Source organism: Osmerus eperlanus, chromosome 1 (genome assembly GCF_963692335.1).
Source record: "Osmerus eperlanus chromosome 1, fOsmEpe2.1, whole genome shotgun sequence".
NCBI classification, from domain to species: domain Eukaryota; kingdom Metazoa; phylum Chordata; class Actinopteri; order Osmeriformes; family Osmeridae; genus Osmerus; species Osmerus eperlanus.
The window spans coordinates 6,764,098-6,781,003 of NC_085018.1; the positions used below are offsets into that span (position 1 = coordinate 6,764,098).

At 42.5% G+C, this 16,906-nt stretch overlaps 1 protein-coding gene across 1 annotated transcript in view; it reads left to right on the forward strand.

Annotated features, from left to right (window-relative positions):
* The window catches only part of LOC134017173 (protein phosphatase 1 regulatory subunit 15B), a 598,478-nt gene that overhangs the window by 296,694 nt on the left and 284,878 nt on the right, over positions 1–16,906 (forward strand). The gene's annotated exons all lie outside the window — the stretch shown is intronic.

The following is a 16,906-nucleotide window of genomic DNA, read 5'->3' on the forward strand; positions in this document are numbered from 1 at the left end:
AATAGTTACCTACTTCGCTCCTTGCTGATGTTCTTGCCATTTCCTGCAGCAAGGTGTATGGTTAAACATAATTTAAAAGAAAACAGACATCCAATAACATTATTTGGTCTTACCTCTGGCATTTCTGTCATGGCAGAAATGGTCTCTTCATCAGGGGCCATACACATGCTAGTATCTTCTCCCTGCAAATAGAGCACAGCAGTTAAAAAGGCAAATAATAATGTAATCATGCACAGCCTTTATAAAAGGACTACTTACGGGATCAATGTAATGGCCTTGGGCCCCTTCAGTGGGATCCAAAAGGAATATTTCATCTCCAGTCACTGAAAGATAGGCCTGTTAATTTTACCATAGAGAGACTGATACCTTTTGAGGAAAGGTATAGCAGTCAAAATATCTTGAACATATTTCTCCCGAACACTAGGGATGGGCGATACCAATAATTTTCTTTTCTATCCGATACCAAGTACTTTCAAGACCAGTATCGTCGATATCGATACTTCTATGATTTTTTTGTTGTTGTTGGTAATTTTAGAATGCATTCTGAAAGCCATTGTTATTAATATTAAATAAACCGCTATAGACATTACTGTCTGTGTTGCCTCCTCTGCTCGCGTCGACTGTACTTCGCCATGCTCTTTAGGGTGTTTAACTTTGAGATGCTTTGTCATGCTTGTGGCCACAATGGTGTATAGTTTTTTGACAAATGTCACATAAAGCTTCATCGTTGTTAACTGGAGTGAAAGAATCCAGATTATGCTTCTTTTTCTTTGTCATGACCGCAGCAATGCATTCGAATCTGCGCTGAGTGTGCTTTCACTGAATGAGAGTGAGATAGCGCGGAAGAAAAAATAGTTCCCATTGACTTTCTTATTTAAGTACATTTCTATACTATATGGCATACTACTATTATAAAATATTATAAAATCACTTGTTCCCAGGTAGAACAAGATTCCCAAGAAATCCCAGGTAGGATCGATATTTCAAATTGAGAATCGATCCTTTTGATACAATGCCAGTATCGAAAATATCGATACTTTAGGATCAATCCGCCCATCCCTATCCAACACCTTGGGGAAGGACGTCGGAAGAGGTCCCACCCTCTATTCCCTCTACTAGAGGGCGCCCCCGGTTGAGGCTTAAGGCCAGCTCCTCCGCAGGTGTGAGGTTCTCTGGAGGTGGTCCCCCACCAGTCGCAATAGTGTCACACATCTTTTTAGTGGCTATAAAGGGTGCAATTTTACAGAACACTTTACACTAACATTTGAATTTACTAGGCTACTTATACTTACCACTCTGGAAAATGTTCTTATATTTAGTTTTGACTTGCTGCCAAGTCCTTTTTTGAGTGTTCAGGTGGCTGCTGTTGAGAATAGCCCAATAATTAGGCCTACTGTCAGAAAGGCTTTAAACACCTCATCAAAATTGGCTAAAAACTGTAAATGCATTAATTTGTCTACACACCACTATAATTAGAATAAAACAATGCTACAACTTACGCATTTAGTCTGTCAGCAATGGTTTGCCAAGCTACCTCCCTTGCTTTATTAATAATTGCCGTATTGCCCTTTTTGACAATGACGTCTCGATAATCCTGATATAGTAGTTGCATTAAAAATGTCTGCTCCGCAACGGAAAAAACATCAGCTCGGGCTGTCTTTGCCGTTCTTTTCGCCATTTCTCTTCTTTTCGACGATCGCCTGTACTGGGCTGCTTAAATACTACGTGCGCGTCCACAGTTTGAGATTACGCAAGTCTGGTTTGTGTTAGCGTTGATTCTTAACGGAACGTAACGTTAGTGGAACGGCTTGAGGCTTAAGTCTAAGTTGACGTTTACCCATGAGACTTATTCATGTAAGACTTGCGTTAGCGACGTTGATGGAACACCCCCCTGGTAGCCATCCACACAGATGATTATACAAACAAACCTTTTATTTTCTACAAAATGTAAAATTGTGTCAGTTCAAGGGAACTAATATAAATAACTCCAAATACACAAACAATGAAATGTTTATTTTAAAGCATGTGCAAACTTTTCATAATAACACAAAAACACAAACCAAGTAAAAAGAAGATTGTGGATGGCAAACAAAGAAAAGAAACAACTCTTTACCCTTCAGTTTGGACTTATTGGTCTTATTTCTATATTTGCTTACACAACTATAGTGCAAATTTGGCTTGAACAAATGCAACCACTATGTCTTCCATGTCTGTAGACTTCCGAACACCACATTTGATTGATATCAGTGTCAGTCCTGTGAGCCTCTCTTGTCAGCTGGTTGTCCTAATGTAGGTTTTTTATCAGCTTTAAAACTGAAAAGCTCCTCTCACCAGAGGCAACAGAGACAGGAAGGGTCAGGAGGAAACGCAGTGCAATGCTTAGATTACTGTACAGATACAGAAGCTGGAGGAGGTGGAAAGGAGTGGTGTGGCCTCTTGTAATAGAGCTGAGGTGCTGCCACTGGATGTACCGGCCATGTCTTCCTCGAGGTTCTCCTCATGACCTGAAATTAATATTGCTGAAAAAAAGAATTATACTTGTAATGGATAAATGAGTATACAAATAAAAGTATACAAATAAGAAGTCATTGTTTAAAGACATATCTGTGTGGCCATATTAAATCAAATAATCTATGTATATTGGAGAGCTCACTGTCTATGGAAGTTTAATAGACTCTTTATTCAAATAGCAAAGCATTTTTCAAATGGCAATTCAAAGTGCACAGCGGCAATGAAATCTACAATTCAGTTTGAATTATTAGGGGCCAAGCAGCGAGGCTGCAAAGGCACCTATTGTTTTTGTTAGTTTTATTATTATTATTAGGGGCCAAGCAGCAAAGCTGGAATCAGATCATCTTCAGAGCATGCAGACAAAAAGTTATGAAATTCAAAATGACTAGTTAAACTAGGGCTGAACGATTAATTGCATTTGCGATTATATCGCTATGTGACAAAACAAGATTTTGTAATCGCAAAGGCTGCGATTTTACTTTGGTGCACGTTACACTTTACCTTGACCTGTACGATGGCCTCAGGCTCGACAGAACCTGACACTACAGACACTTTGCCAATTTTGCCTTTAAAAAGATGATGCGCAGTGTCACGTATGGTGCAAAACCTGCCTGGCTAAATTGCTACCTCAAAGGGCAATTCGGCCCTAAAAAAAACACCACAAACCCAGCTAACACATGACGTTGCGGCAACGTTGCCAGTAAGTGCTCAGTTGGTAACCCGCGACGTTACCTTCTGGCAACGTTGTGGCAACGCCGTAGCAACGTTATAAAGGGAATGTTGCCAGTCTGTCCCATGGACAACGTTGCCACGACGTCGTACCTTGGTCGGCTGGTTACGTTATTGTTAGACCCGTGGACAACGTTGCCACGACGTCGTACCTTGGTCGGCTGGTTACGTTATTTTTGGTCCCATGGACAACGTTGCCGTGACGTTGTACCTTGGCCGGCTGGTTACGTTATTTTTGGTCCCGTGGACAACGTTGCCGCAACGTCGTACCTTGGTCGGTTGGATACTGTTATTTTTGGTCCCGTGGACAACGTTGCCGTGACGTTGTACCTACGTATAAATGTAGACAATGTATGTAATTCATGTGCCGCTCAGCCCCAGCATGTCATTGGTCATCAATTTTCTCATATGCAGGAACATAGCTTTAATAAATAAAAGACTGAATTTGGAATATAATTTAGTCTTTAATTCTTTACTATAAACATGTACAAAAGCAATCAATGTGTGATGTGTAACATGATTAAGCAAACATTCTTTGTACAGCACACCAAAGCTGTATGACACACAATGCAAATTTGTGCTCCAATAATTTTGTAATGCAAAATTGTTAAATGTGACCAAAAGGTAAGCGACTCTTAAGAGTTTCATTTCCAAAGACAAGTCATCACAGAATTACAATTCTTCCTTAGCAAACCTTTCCCTCAGCAACAACTTTGCGCATGCCCATTTCAACGCATCGTTGAAACTGGGGTTTCAGAAGAGATTTTGCAGGGGTTCAACCGTCTTCTAGGCCTACGCATTGGATTTAAACTGGAAATTAGCTACTTCAAAGGTGAGTTTCTTTACAGAAATAGTTTTAAATATATAAACGTATTTTCAGAAATTGGATGGGGCATGCTATTACGTATAGGTTTGAAATTGAGGCTATTAAGCCTGGTTATTTGCTATCAGATTCACATTGTTTACGTTAGGATTTCGCTAGCTAGATCTAGGTACCTCGAGGTAATAGGTTAAACCCTCCAGAAAGTTATGTTGAAATACTGAAAATGCATACATCAAAGTTTAGCATCTCACAAATCACCCACAAAAGAATCAGTGAAAATAAACGTTCAGAACTGTAAAAAAAAACCTTGTCCCAAAATAGTTTATTTAGCCCTGAATTTTCAAAGACTGTGGAGCTAGCGTGGCTGATCACGTTTTGATCACAGTCGGTCATGGCATGCACAGCAATGGCGTCTATAAAAGTATCCAAGGCTCGAAATTAACTTCTTGGTTTACCAGCCATTTTGGCTGGTAGATGAAAAAAGTTACCAGCCAATAATATTTTTTACCGGCCAAAATTAAACCTGGCATTTCAGACGTACTCTGAAATAGTTTGACATAAACAACCTATACCTATGATTTTAATATAATTGTAAATCACTATCAGAATGGATTAAACAAAATAAAAAATTGTACTTTTTGAAATAATTTATTAATTCAGGGGGTTCCAGGGGCCTACTACTCGTGTCGATCAGGTCATCATATATCTCTAGCCACTGGATTTCAGGGCTTGACATTAACTTTTTGAACACTACATTTACGTTTCATTTTTCCATGCACAAAAGTCACTTGACCCCGATACCTTTAAATAGCCTGACCAAGTGATCGGGCAAAACTAGCCTGGCTAACGGAGGTCGCTTTCTCAGGCAAATGACGAATGAAACGGTTAAAGAAATCCGAGATGCTGGCTATCTTCAGCAGGCTTGTATACAAAAGGCAGCCTCCCTGACGTTTATAGTGTGGAATGGAGTGAAATACAACATTGTGCACACTGCCAGTGAGCGACCCGAGTCTGACTGAGGCTAACAACGTCAAAACAGTGGGACGCAGTCTCACTCAGATTGCCAGTTTTACACAAAAAACAAAAATAATCGGACCAGCTGGCTAAAAGCAGAATTCCCATATCTCTTGAAAGCTGCCCTGTTCGACTTTTTAGGTGTAGAATTGACTCTAAAACTGTAAAATTATGAACTTTGTGACATGACGTGAAGACATGGCTGCCGCCTAATGCGCTCTACCGGGCAACATTCTCACTCAAATTTCAAGACTTTCGTGACCCAAAACAAAATTCTGATGTGACAGATCAATGGGGAATTCTTTCTCTCTTAAATGCTGTCATCCTTGACCTTTTTTGTCTTTTGAAATCTAACTATTTGTATTATCCGTGTCATTCTCTAGCTGTTATAAAGGCTATCTTCCCGGTTTTCTGCCACCTAGATGCACGCACAACTGTTCGTGTTGGCGTTGCAAGCTTTTTTTTTAACCATGACGGGCACGGAAGTCGGGAGCTGTACTCCGCAATTTCACTCGCCAAATGGCGGAGCATTGGACACAATTTAGTCGCCAGCCCAAAAATCTACACGCCATTGGCACTTGGCGGGTTGGCTAATTGAGAAATATAGGTTACTTAGTTAATGTTGCAGTTACGGACTGGCAACGTCACAAAATGACGTTGCTAGGAGGTCGCGGTTACAGACTGGCAACGTTGGAAAATAACGTTGCCACAACGTCGTGGTTACGGACTGGCAACGTGATTTTGTGACGTTGCCGTTACGTCATGGCATCTTTCACTTCCCACGTTGCCGCAACGTCGCCAAAGATGTTGCGGCAACGTATGTTTGGTCATCGAATGACGTTGCAGCAACGTAAGGGCAACGTAACTGTGTTAGCTGGGAAGCCAATGCATAGCTAAAATGCTGAACACCAGTGTGTCAAATAAGCCAAATAACACCCGACAGGATCACTGTTCGAAATGTTTCAAAGCCTAACTCCATTCATGTACGAAATCACTCAAGCAGTAACAGCGTTCATCACGAAAGATATGCCCCTTGGTGATACACATACAGTAAGGTCACTATGGCTGTCAGTGCCATACTGTTTCTGTTAGGCTACTGACTAAATCAGAAATGTTCAGACAGTGTTTCTTTTTCTTTTATGATTTAACATTTAGATGCGTGAGTTCTAAATATTTCCGACGGCCCCCGCAGCGCAAGTTTTTCCCCAAAAACGGTAGAGCTAGCCATCTAGCTTTAGTTAAGAAAGTGCAACGCACATGTTATTAGCATACGTTTAGCTTTGATTTACCAAAATATTTTAGAAGAATTACAGCCCTACTGGTCTGGAAATACGACAAAAGGCTTTTTTGCTTATAACTTCCGACCAGTTTGACCAAAAATCACCAATAGGGTCCAATTGCAGCCTCCCTCCTCAGGCCCAGAACTCTCTCCTCAGGCCCCTCTTTTCAGGTGTAGCCGAGGTATTAGTGCCACCGCTGGTCGGAGGATATTGTAGTCTATTTATATTAATAGGCTAACTTACATTGAACTTCGGTTTTAGCTTAAGTCAATAGTGTTCGTCGTAAGTGCAGGTCGACCCTCAATTACACATTTGCTCGAACCATTTCACCGAGGACAGTTTTGAAAACCTGGGACAATGTAAAGCCGGATTTACTATGAAGCTGTTGCTGAAAAGAGGTGCTTTTCCGACCTTATGTTCATCACAACCGCAAGCTGAAGTATGATGTTGTCGCTAACAGTTATTAGCAATGCTAATGTATTCTGCCTGTATCTAGCATCGGTAGAATGTGTGATGATTTAGTTTATTGGCAATGGGGCTAACGTTTTTTCATGTTCCTGACTGTGTTTCATTCAAATCATTGAATCACAATAGTTTGTTTTCTAAGCTGTAGTGCTAACGTTACCCACCTAAGTCGATCCCGTTTGCTTCGACAACAGAAGTGGAAACAACTAACGTTATAATTTTTTAATTATATCTAGTCAATCTGTTGAAAACAGTGTTGTGTAGACACAATAGATTTATGTATTTTTATTTCAAGTCTCCACCTTCGATGTTTCAGTGAGTGCTGTTGGGCGTGTTGCGTCTTTGCTCCGCAGCTTCACTCGTTGTAAACCAACCAATCAGCGCGCAGCTCATCTATATATTCATGAGCATACCATAAAAGGAGATGGCCTTGTGAAAAAACAAGAGGTTATTTCACAGTATGCATCAGGGCTCATAGAACAGCACCCGGGCCATTTTCAGCCCAACCAATGTTGCATACCCTATTCGGAGACCTTAAGGAAGTGTGAAATACCCCCCAAAAAACAGTCAATCACCCCTTTAAGAAGTTGATAACCACCGTCTTGATACTGCCTAGCACGATTGTGGTTGTTAGGCTTAGTGAAGAAAGATAACAAGCATTTATCCCGGGCGTGTTGAACTTGCTTCGTAGTAGAGGGCCAAGGTTTCCCCTGGGTTGAGTTAAGGAGCGATGCCATTGGCCAAATAGCAAAGCATTTTTCAAATGCCAATTCAATGTGCAAAGTGACAATTCAATCCTCAATTCAGTTTGAATTATTTTGATTACAATTTTAAATGAATGCCTAATACATTGCATTTCATATTACAAAGTTATTTTTAACTCTTTATTCATATTCAGTTAGGTCAGGGATGCCAGGGTTACGGCCCGCGGGCCGGACCCGGCCCGACTGTACCTCTCATCCAGCCCACGGGTGATAAGGGGAGAATTAATTTTTTAATTGTATTTTTATTTAAAAAAATTAATTGTATTTTTATTTTTTCGGTGGAATCTGTCGACTGTATACATCTGGCCCGCGGGTGATAAGGGGAGAATATCTTTTTAAATGTTATTTTTATTTAAATTTTCGGTGGAATCCGTCAGTTGGTCTGTTGCTGCTTCCCGCCTCAGCTGAAGCAGCGCCGGTAGTGCTGATCGAGATGTTATCAAAAAAGAGGAAGGTCGACACTGAAGGTCGCATCTTTCAGGATAGATGGAAAGAAAAGTATTTCTTTTGGGAAGTAGGAGGCAAATTAAAATCAAACTGGATGAACTTCAGCTACTGGTGTGGAAAAACAGAGACTTTCATTCATCTTCCGTTTTGTGCTTTACGGAGACATGGCTGAGTGAACTGATCCCAGACTCTGCGCTACAGCTAGCAGGTTTCAAACTGCTGAGAGCGGATCGTGACCCTGTGCTCTCTGGCAAAACGAAAGGCGGTGGTATTTGTTTTTACATTAACAGTGGCTGGTGTGAAGATGTGACAGTGATTCTGCAGCACTGTTCTCCTGATCTGGAATCATTTTTTATTAACTGTAGATCTTTTTACTCGCCACGAGAGTTTGCATCATTCATTCTGGTCGGTGTCTACATGCCTCCGCAGGCTAGCGTCAACGAGGCTCAACGTGTGCTCGCCAGCCAGATACTGAGTGTGGAGCATGAAAATCCGGATTCCTTGGTTATTGTGCTAGGCGACTTTAACAAAGGCAATCTCACTCAAGAACTCCCAAAATATAGACAATTCATCAAATGCCCTACCAGAGAAGGAAACACCTTGGATCACTGCTACTCTACAATCAGCAAAGCATACCATGCGGTCCCCCGAGCAGCACTGGGTCACTCTGACCACGCCATGGTCCACCTGATTCCTGCATACAGGCAGAAGCTAAAGCGCTGTAAGCCTGCTGTGAGGACATCAAAACAGTGGACCAGTGAAGCTATGGAGGATCTGCGGGCGTGCTTGGACTGCACTGACTGGGACATGTTCACGACTGCTACCAATAGTCTGGATGAGCTCACAGAGGCTGTGACATCATACATCAGCTTCTGTGAGGACTGCTGTATACCAACACGCACCAGGGTAAGCTACAACAACGACAAACCCTGGTTTACAGCTAAACTCAGAAGGTTGAGGTCAGAGAAAGAGGCTGCGTTTAGGAGTGGGGACAAAGACAGTTTCAAGGAGTCGAAGAACAGGTTTAGCAAGGCGGTGAGGGAGGCTAAACGACTGTACTCAGAGAGACTAAAACACCAATTCTCTGCAAACGACTCTGCTTCTGTCTGGAGAGGGCTTAGGCAGATTACCAACTACAAGCCCAGAGCCCCCCACTCCACTAACGACTCCCGCCTGGCCAACGACCTGAATGAGTTCTACTGCAGATTTGAAAGACAATTGGACAGTCCTGAACTACCCCTTCCCACCCAGGAGGCCTCCCACCTCCCCCCCTCTACAGTGACGACTCTCTCCATTCAGGAGGGTGAAGTTAACAGACTTTAAGAGGCAGAATCCCCGCAAAGCAGCTGGGCCGGGGTCTGTCTCTCCAGCCACCCTCAAGCACTGCGCTGACCAGCTGTCTCCGGTGTTTACCTACATCTTTAACACCTCCCTTGAGACATGCCATGTGCCAGCCTGTCTCAAGCCCTCCACCATCATCCCTGTGCCCAAAAAGCCAAGGCCAACAGGACATAATGACTACAGACCCGTCGCCCTGACCTCTGTGGTAATGAAGTCTTTCGAGCGCCTGGTGCTGGCACACCTTAAATCCATCACTGACCCTCTACTGGACCCCCTGCAGTTTGCCTACAGAGCCAACAGGTCTGTGGACGATGCAGTTAACATGGCCCTCCACTTCACCCTACAGCACCTGGACTCCCCAGCATCCTATGCCAGGATCCTGTTTGTGGACTTCAGCTCTGCCTTCAATACCATCATCCCCGCCCTGCTTCAGGACAAGCTCTCCCAGCTGAACGTGCCTGATTCCACCTGCAGGTGGATCACAGACTTCCTGTCTGACAGGAAGCAGTGCGTTATGCTGGGAACACAAGTCTCTGACTCCCGGTCCATCAGCACCGGATCACCTCAGGGCTGCGTCCTTTCTCCTCTGCTCTTCTCCCTGTATACCAACAGTTGCACCTCCAGTCATCCGTCCGTCAAACTCCTGAAGTTTGCGGACGACACCACCCTTATTGGGCTCATCTCTGGTGGAGACGAGTCTGATTATAGGTGGGAAGTGGCCAACCTGGTGACCTGGTGCAGCCAGAACAACTTAGAGCTCAATGCTCTTAAGACAGTGGAGATGGTTGTGGACTTCAGGAGGAACACAGCCCCACTCACCCCCATCACCCTGTGTGACTCCCCAGTCAACACTGTGGAGTCCTTCCGCTTCCTGGGCACTAACCTCTCCCAGGACCTCAAGTGGGAACTGAACATCAGCTCCCTCATCAAGAAAGCACAACAGAGGATGTACTTCCTTCGGCAGCTGAAGAAGTTCAACCTGCCAAAGACAATGATGGTGCACTTCTACTCAGCCATCATTGAGTCCATCCTCACCTCCTCCATCACCGTCTGGTACGCTGCTGCCACTGCCAAGGACAAGAGCAGACTGCAGCGTATCATCCGCACTGCTGAGAAGGTGATTGGCTGCAATCTGCCTACCCTCGAGGACCTGCACACCTCGAGGACCCTGAGGCGAGCGAGGAAGATTGTGGCCGACTCCTCCCACCCTGGACACTCCCTGTTTCAGTCACTCCCCTCCGGCAGAAGGCTGCGGTCCATCAGGACCAATACCTCACGCCACAAAAACAGTTTCTTCCCTTCCGCTGTTGGCCTCTTCAACAAGGCCAAGGGACCACACTGACTCTAATGACTTCTTGCTTAAAACACACTGCTTTTTGCACTGCATTACAAAATGGTATCTTGTACATTTGTATTTTTTGTAATATTTGTATTTTTGTATTTTTATATTGTAATTTACGGCAACTTATATTTTATTTTATTGTATATTTAATTCTATTCTAATCCCACTTAGTACTGCTAGTTTATGTACCCTTAGTATAGATAGTCCACATATTTAAATTTTAGGTATATGTTTATTGTATGCACCTTCCTGCCAAAGCAAATTCCTTGTCTGTGCAAACTTTCTGGAGTTATTTCACTCCAGTTAACAACGATGAAGCTTTATGTGACATTTGTCAAACAACAATACACCATTGTGGCAATACCACAATCATGACAAAAGTTAAACACCCTAAAGAGCACAACGAAGTAGGTACAGCTGACGCGAGCAGAGGAGGCAACACAGACACGTAATCAGGGCCGGATTAACGATTAGGGCAACTGGGCACTTGCCCAGGGGCACATGGGCAAGTGCCCATGTGCACAGTGCGCGCGACCGCATTTTTTGGGCCTTTATTTGAGTGCAAAATAGCTTTTTGAGCTTTATGTAAAATAAACATTTTACAAGCCGTTTTTCAATTGGTCAAATCTTGTCAGACAGTAGGTAAGAAAGTAACAACTAGCTGGCGTCAGTTACTTGTAAAATGCATAGATAATGTTTAACAGTAAAATCTCAATCTAGCTTGCACCTAACTAAGTTAAAACATATTTGAGTGTGCTAACATTAGCAATAACGCTGCGTTCACACTGCAGCGTTTTTTAACGCTCTGCATCGCTTGCCTTCCCACAGTACACCACGCACGGGGGCGTGTTAGACAAGTTAATACAGAGTTGTAGTTCTCTAAGGTCACTGTTGTAGTCATGGCCAAGCGTGCAGATTTGGGTTCATGTACTCACAATATCGATCAAAATACCACTTTTACACAACATTTATGTAAATGCAAGATTTTACTAGTGCAAGATTACAGTAGAATACATGTTACGCCACCGGTCACTCAACCAGTCGTTTGTAGGCTGGGCTAGCGAGCTAGCAGTGGCACAGAACAGTCACGTAATGTGACGAGACTGAATTTAAAAGTAGGCTATAAAAACACACTAGGAACAATGACGACAACACGACATGGTCGTCAACCATGGTGCATGGTTGACGATCGGCAACCATGCACCATGCATTATTAGTTTAATGTAATCTTTAAATTCAGGCTCGTCACATTAGTAACTTTGTTCTGAACAGAACTGGGTGTGCAGACACATACGAAAAGTTTCTCCTCCATCTTGAAATTGTGAAACCTAGAAATGTTTATCATGACCAACGGTTGCTACGTTACAATAAACCAATCCGATTGGCCAACGCTAGCGTTTTCACGCTCCTCATTTACATAAAGTTGAGAAAATCCAACTTGCAACGCTCCGCTCGCCTTCCCACAATGCCCTACGCGAGCGTCAACGCCTGGTTTCATTGAAAATGAATTGGAAGCCGACGCCGCGCGCCGCCCGCTCCGCTGCAGTGTGAACGCACTGTAACGTCAGCAAGTTTGAGGTGTATGCATAGGCTAACCATTAAATTAGCAGCACACGGACTTCCGGGTCATACTACTGATGGCTGCTTATTTTTTTTGTGCTCCCCGACGGTTTGACTAAATAACCCTGAAAACACCTTAGATAACAGCACAGTGAGATTTTACAAATATGAATAAAAACAGGGTTACTGCAAGGTGCAAGAAACTTCAAATTACGGGTGAAGACATCGAAGAAACGACATTACAAAACATTGCTAGCCGAAGCAGTTCTCCGACCCACGAGGAGGACGGAGCAGACGCTAGCTTGCGAGGTATTCTGAAGGAACTCAAGGATTTCAGACAGGACAATAAACAACACTTCAAGGAGATCAAACAAGAACTACACAAAACAAACAGTAGGCTGGTTGAGGCAGAAGAGCGGATTGATGAAGTCGAAACAACATTAATGGCAGCAACAACTCTATTGAAAAGACTAACCCAACGCCAGGCTAGCATGGAAGCTAAGCTAATCAACCAGGAAGGAAGGGCCTGGCGGGAAAATGTGAGAATCTATGGCATAGCGGAGGATGAGGAAGGAGACAATATGATCGACTTCATACAAACTTTACTAAGAAGCCAAATCAATCTACCTCAAGATATGGACCACATGATTGAAAGAGCACACAGAACACTCTCCGCAAAGCACAGGGGCACACGTGTGCCCGTGTCATAATCAAGCCCCGTTCCATCATAATCAAGTTCGCCAGCTACAAAGTCAAGGAAGAAGTGATTCGCAAAGCCTGGCAGAAGAAAGAACTCTGGTTCAAGAATGCTCGCTTTTACATAGACCATGACTATCCATCTGCGATCCTTAAAAAACGGATGGAATACGCCGAAACAAAGAAAGTACTGAAGGGAAGACAAATCAAGTTTCAGACGCCTTACCCAGCAAGACTACAGGTTTTCTATGGAGATGGCACACGTTTATACCAGACCGCGTCTGAGGCGACGGAGGATATGGCTAAAAGAGGATTTCCAGTCACCATCGTACCTGTTCAAGAAGATCCAGACAACCGAGAGATCCTACAACTATCTTCATGGAAAACAGCTGGAAGGCATCGCAGAGCTCCTAACCCGGCGGATAACTAATTAGCCTAATGCAACTTTTCTACTGAGCTACAGATAAGTGGTTATGTTGTTTCCGGAGAGACTTCCTTATTAAGCAATGGTCTATTAATCACAGTTGTTATTTGATATGGTTTCTTACCCAAAGTTTAGTGTTAATGCTTTATGGTCGGGACACAATAATAATTCAGCCGAGACTGAATGATCACACAGCCATCCCAAAGGGCCCTCATTGCCCAAAGCAAAAGAGGTTTAACCCTTTCTAGGTGCTCTATTACCATCATGAGCTCCATTAAGGCTTACTTTGAACGAGCCTCACTTTTGGAAGTGAAAGACTATGAGGTTTTAATTTTCGTTTTATTTTGTCTTGTTATACTCTCCATGTTCAAGGGAGTTAAAGGGATGTATATATTTTTGAATACTTACCACACTGAAAGTATTTGTATGGGTTTGATTAGGAAAGACCATGGCTGGAAAAAATATTAACAATCTCAAAGTTATTTCTTTTAATGTAAATGGGGTCCTGAACCCAGTTAAGAGAAGTAAGATCCTAGGCAAAATGAAAAAGGAGAATGCCCAAGTTGTATTATTACAGGAGACACATCTTAGTTCTGCCGAACATGAAAAACTTAAAAGGGTTGGTTTTTCTAGGGTATATCATTCATCTATCAGATCGGGTCATAGACGTGGAGTAGCCATCCTGATTTCTCATAAAGTCCCATTCGAACAGCTTACAGAAACCAAAGATAAGGAAGGACGATATGTACTAGTTACTGGGAAAATAGAGGGAGTGGAGATAACCTTCTTGAATGTATACGCCCCACCAGGTAGTGACTTTAACTTTTACAGAAACATTTTTGATATAATGACTGGAGCCACAGGTATTATTGTTTGCGGAGGAGACTGGAACATACGCCTTAATCCTAGGCTAGATTCCTCTAAGGCAACCTCCATAACTCCCTTACACAAGAAACTTAAAGCACTCATGGCAGAGCTGGGTGTGATAGACCTCTGGAGAGATATCAACCCAACAGGTCGAGACTACACTCACTACTCTCACCCACACACAGTATATTCCAGAATTGATTATTTTTTTATTTTTAAAGGAGATCGCCACAGAATAAACAATTGTGAGATAGGAAATATTGATTTGTCAGATCATGCACCTCTTCAGTTATCTTTGCAAATAAGCAACAACCCTAGAAATTCCTTATGGAGGCTAAACACTGGCATCTTGAATAACCAACTATTTACAGCAAAAATTAAAACTGAAATTGAAAGAACACTAGTGGAAAATTACAATGGAGAAGTAGGCACAGACATTATATGGGACACTTTGAAAGCTGTTCTGAGGGGGGAAATTATATCCTACTGCTCGCGCAAAAAGAAAGAGAAACGTCTTAAATTGTCAGAATTGAACAGTGAACTGAAAGAACTTGAAACTAAACATAAAGAAGATCCAAAACCAGACCTCGCAATAAAGCTCAAGGAAATTAGTTATACACACAAGAAATACAAAAAAATATGATCTATACAAAACAAAAATATTATGAGAGTGGTCCCAAATTTGCAAAGCTTTTAGCAAGAAAACTGCAAAAACAACAAGCAGATAGCACTATTTATAAAATTAGAGACCTGGGGCCCGTTCTCCGTACGTCGCTTATTACATCTGAGATCAAATGACACATCCAAGATGACATCATCTTGCTTATCGTGATCTGGCTAATTCGGTTCTTCGAACACACTTGTTGTTTATGATTAGTATAGCTGGATTGAGTTATACGTTGGTCTAAAAGGGGGTATGTATCGATAGTAGAAACCTTGATCAGCAACGCTGCTATTGGCTGCTCACATAAGTCTATGGCTGCTCACCGTGGCCAGAATGAGCGCCCTGTTTTTTCCGCAACAGAGCAACAGCTTGCTCGAAGGTTACTCCGAATTTGAAGTTTTTATCAGAACGCCAGGGAACACCTCAAAGTCTGCAAAATCCAAGAAAGAGGGCTGGCAAAAAGTAGCAGACCAAATTAAATGTAGAGGAGTGACGCGTTTTATCGCTTATTACAGTAAGCTATAGGCCTATGTTTTTTTTATTTTCATACTTTCATATTTGGGTGTGCTCAAGCCTTTGGCGAGAGCACAACCTTTGTTCTCTCACATATATATTATTATTATAATTTTTATTTCTTTTTGCCCCCCTAAAACTCAGTCAATATTTGGCCTACATAGACAACGTAGGTGTCAAAAGTTTCGTCTTGGTAGCGATTGAGTTGCTTCTATTGGAATTTATGTTCCGTTGCATGGTTTAGACTGAAGTTAAGTTTTTGTGGCGAAAAGTGAAGCTAACTGTGGCTAATTTGCTAGCCACAGTCACTGACGTTACTAACGTCACTACGTCACTAACGTCACGAAAACACGCGTGACTACCTTTGGCAGAACATTCGTTTCGCATCTGTTAACTTGGGGGATAGCTAGGCTAACTATAGCTTTACTGCAAGGCAGCTGCAGAAACGCCACAAGCAAAGAGGCCAGGGTGATAACTATTTACTCATTGGGTGTGCTCAAGCCTTCGGCGAGAGCACAACCTTTGTTCTCTCACATATATATTTATTTATTTATTATTGTTTATTTTCGCCCCCCTAAGGATCAGTCAATATTTGGACTACATACACAACGGCGGTGTCAAAAGGTTCGTCTTGGTAGCGATTGCGTTGGTTGTATTTTTATTTACGTTCCGTTGCATGGTTTAAGTAGAAATTGCGTTTTTGTGGTGAAAAGTGAAGCTAACGGTGGCTAATTTGCCAGCCACAGTCACTGACGTTACTAACGTCACTACGTCACGAAAACACACGTGACTACCTGTAGCAGAACATTCGTTTCACATCTGTTAACTTGGGGGATAGCTAGGCTAACTATAGCTTTACTGCAAGGCAGCTGCAGGAACGCCGGAAGCAGGAAAGCAAAGAGGCCAGGGTGATAACTATTTACTCATTTTACTTTGTGATGTGAAACACAATTATGAAATGTAATGTACAATATTAGCTGATATTATTAAGGAAGGGGCCCACATCTACTTTTGGAAACGGTAGTCTACTATTTCACTGAAGCATTAGCATCATGACATTAGCCTCTGTTGCCCGGGCAACACATACTACAGTGGTCTATGATGCATCTGTTTTCAATCTTTAAAATAAACATTCCTCACAAATACATTTTCGTTGTAGGATTTATTATGACATTACATTACAAGTAAACGATTTGTGGGTGAAATTATCATTACCTGTGGTTTCAAACCAGTGTAGCTCACTGCAACGCTGTAGCCTAGGCGAGACACTACAAAAACATCTACACAACATGTTCGGCACTCCCCTTACTTAAATCAAAAGTCTAACTACTAACCTGAACTTCATTGCCACAGCCTAAACTTTGTCAATCTGTTCATGAAAATAATTAATTTCAGCCTAAACCGTACAACGGAACGTTAAATCCAATTCAACCAACACAATCGCTACCAAGACAAACACAGCAGTA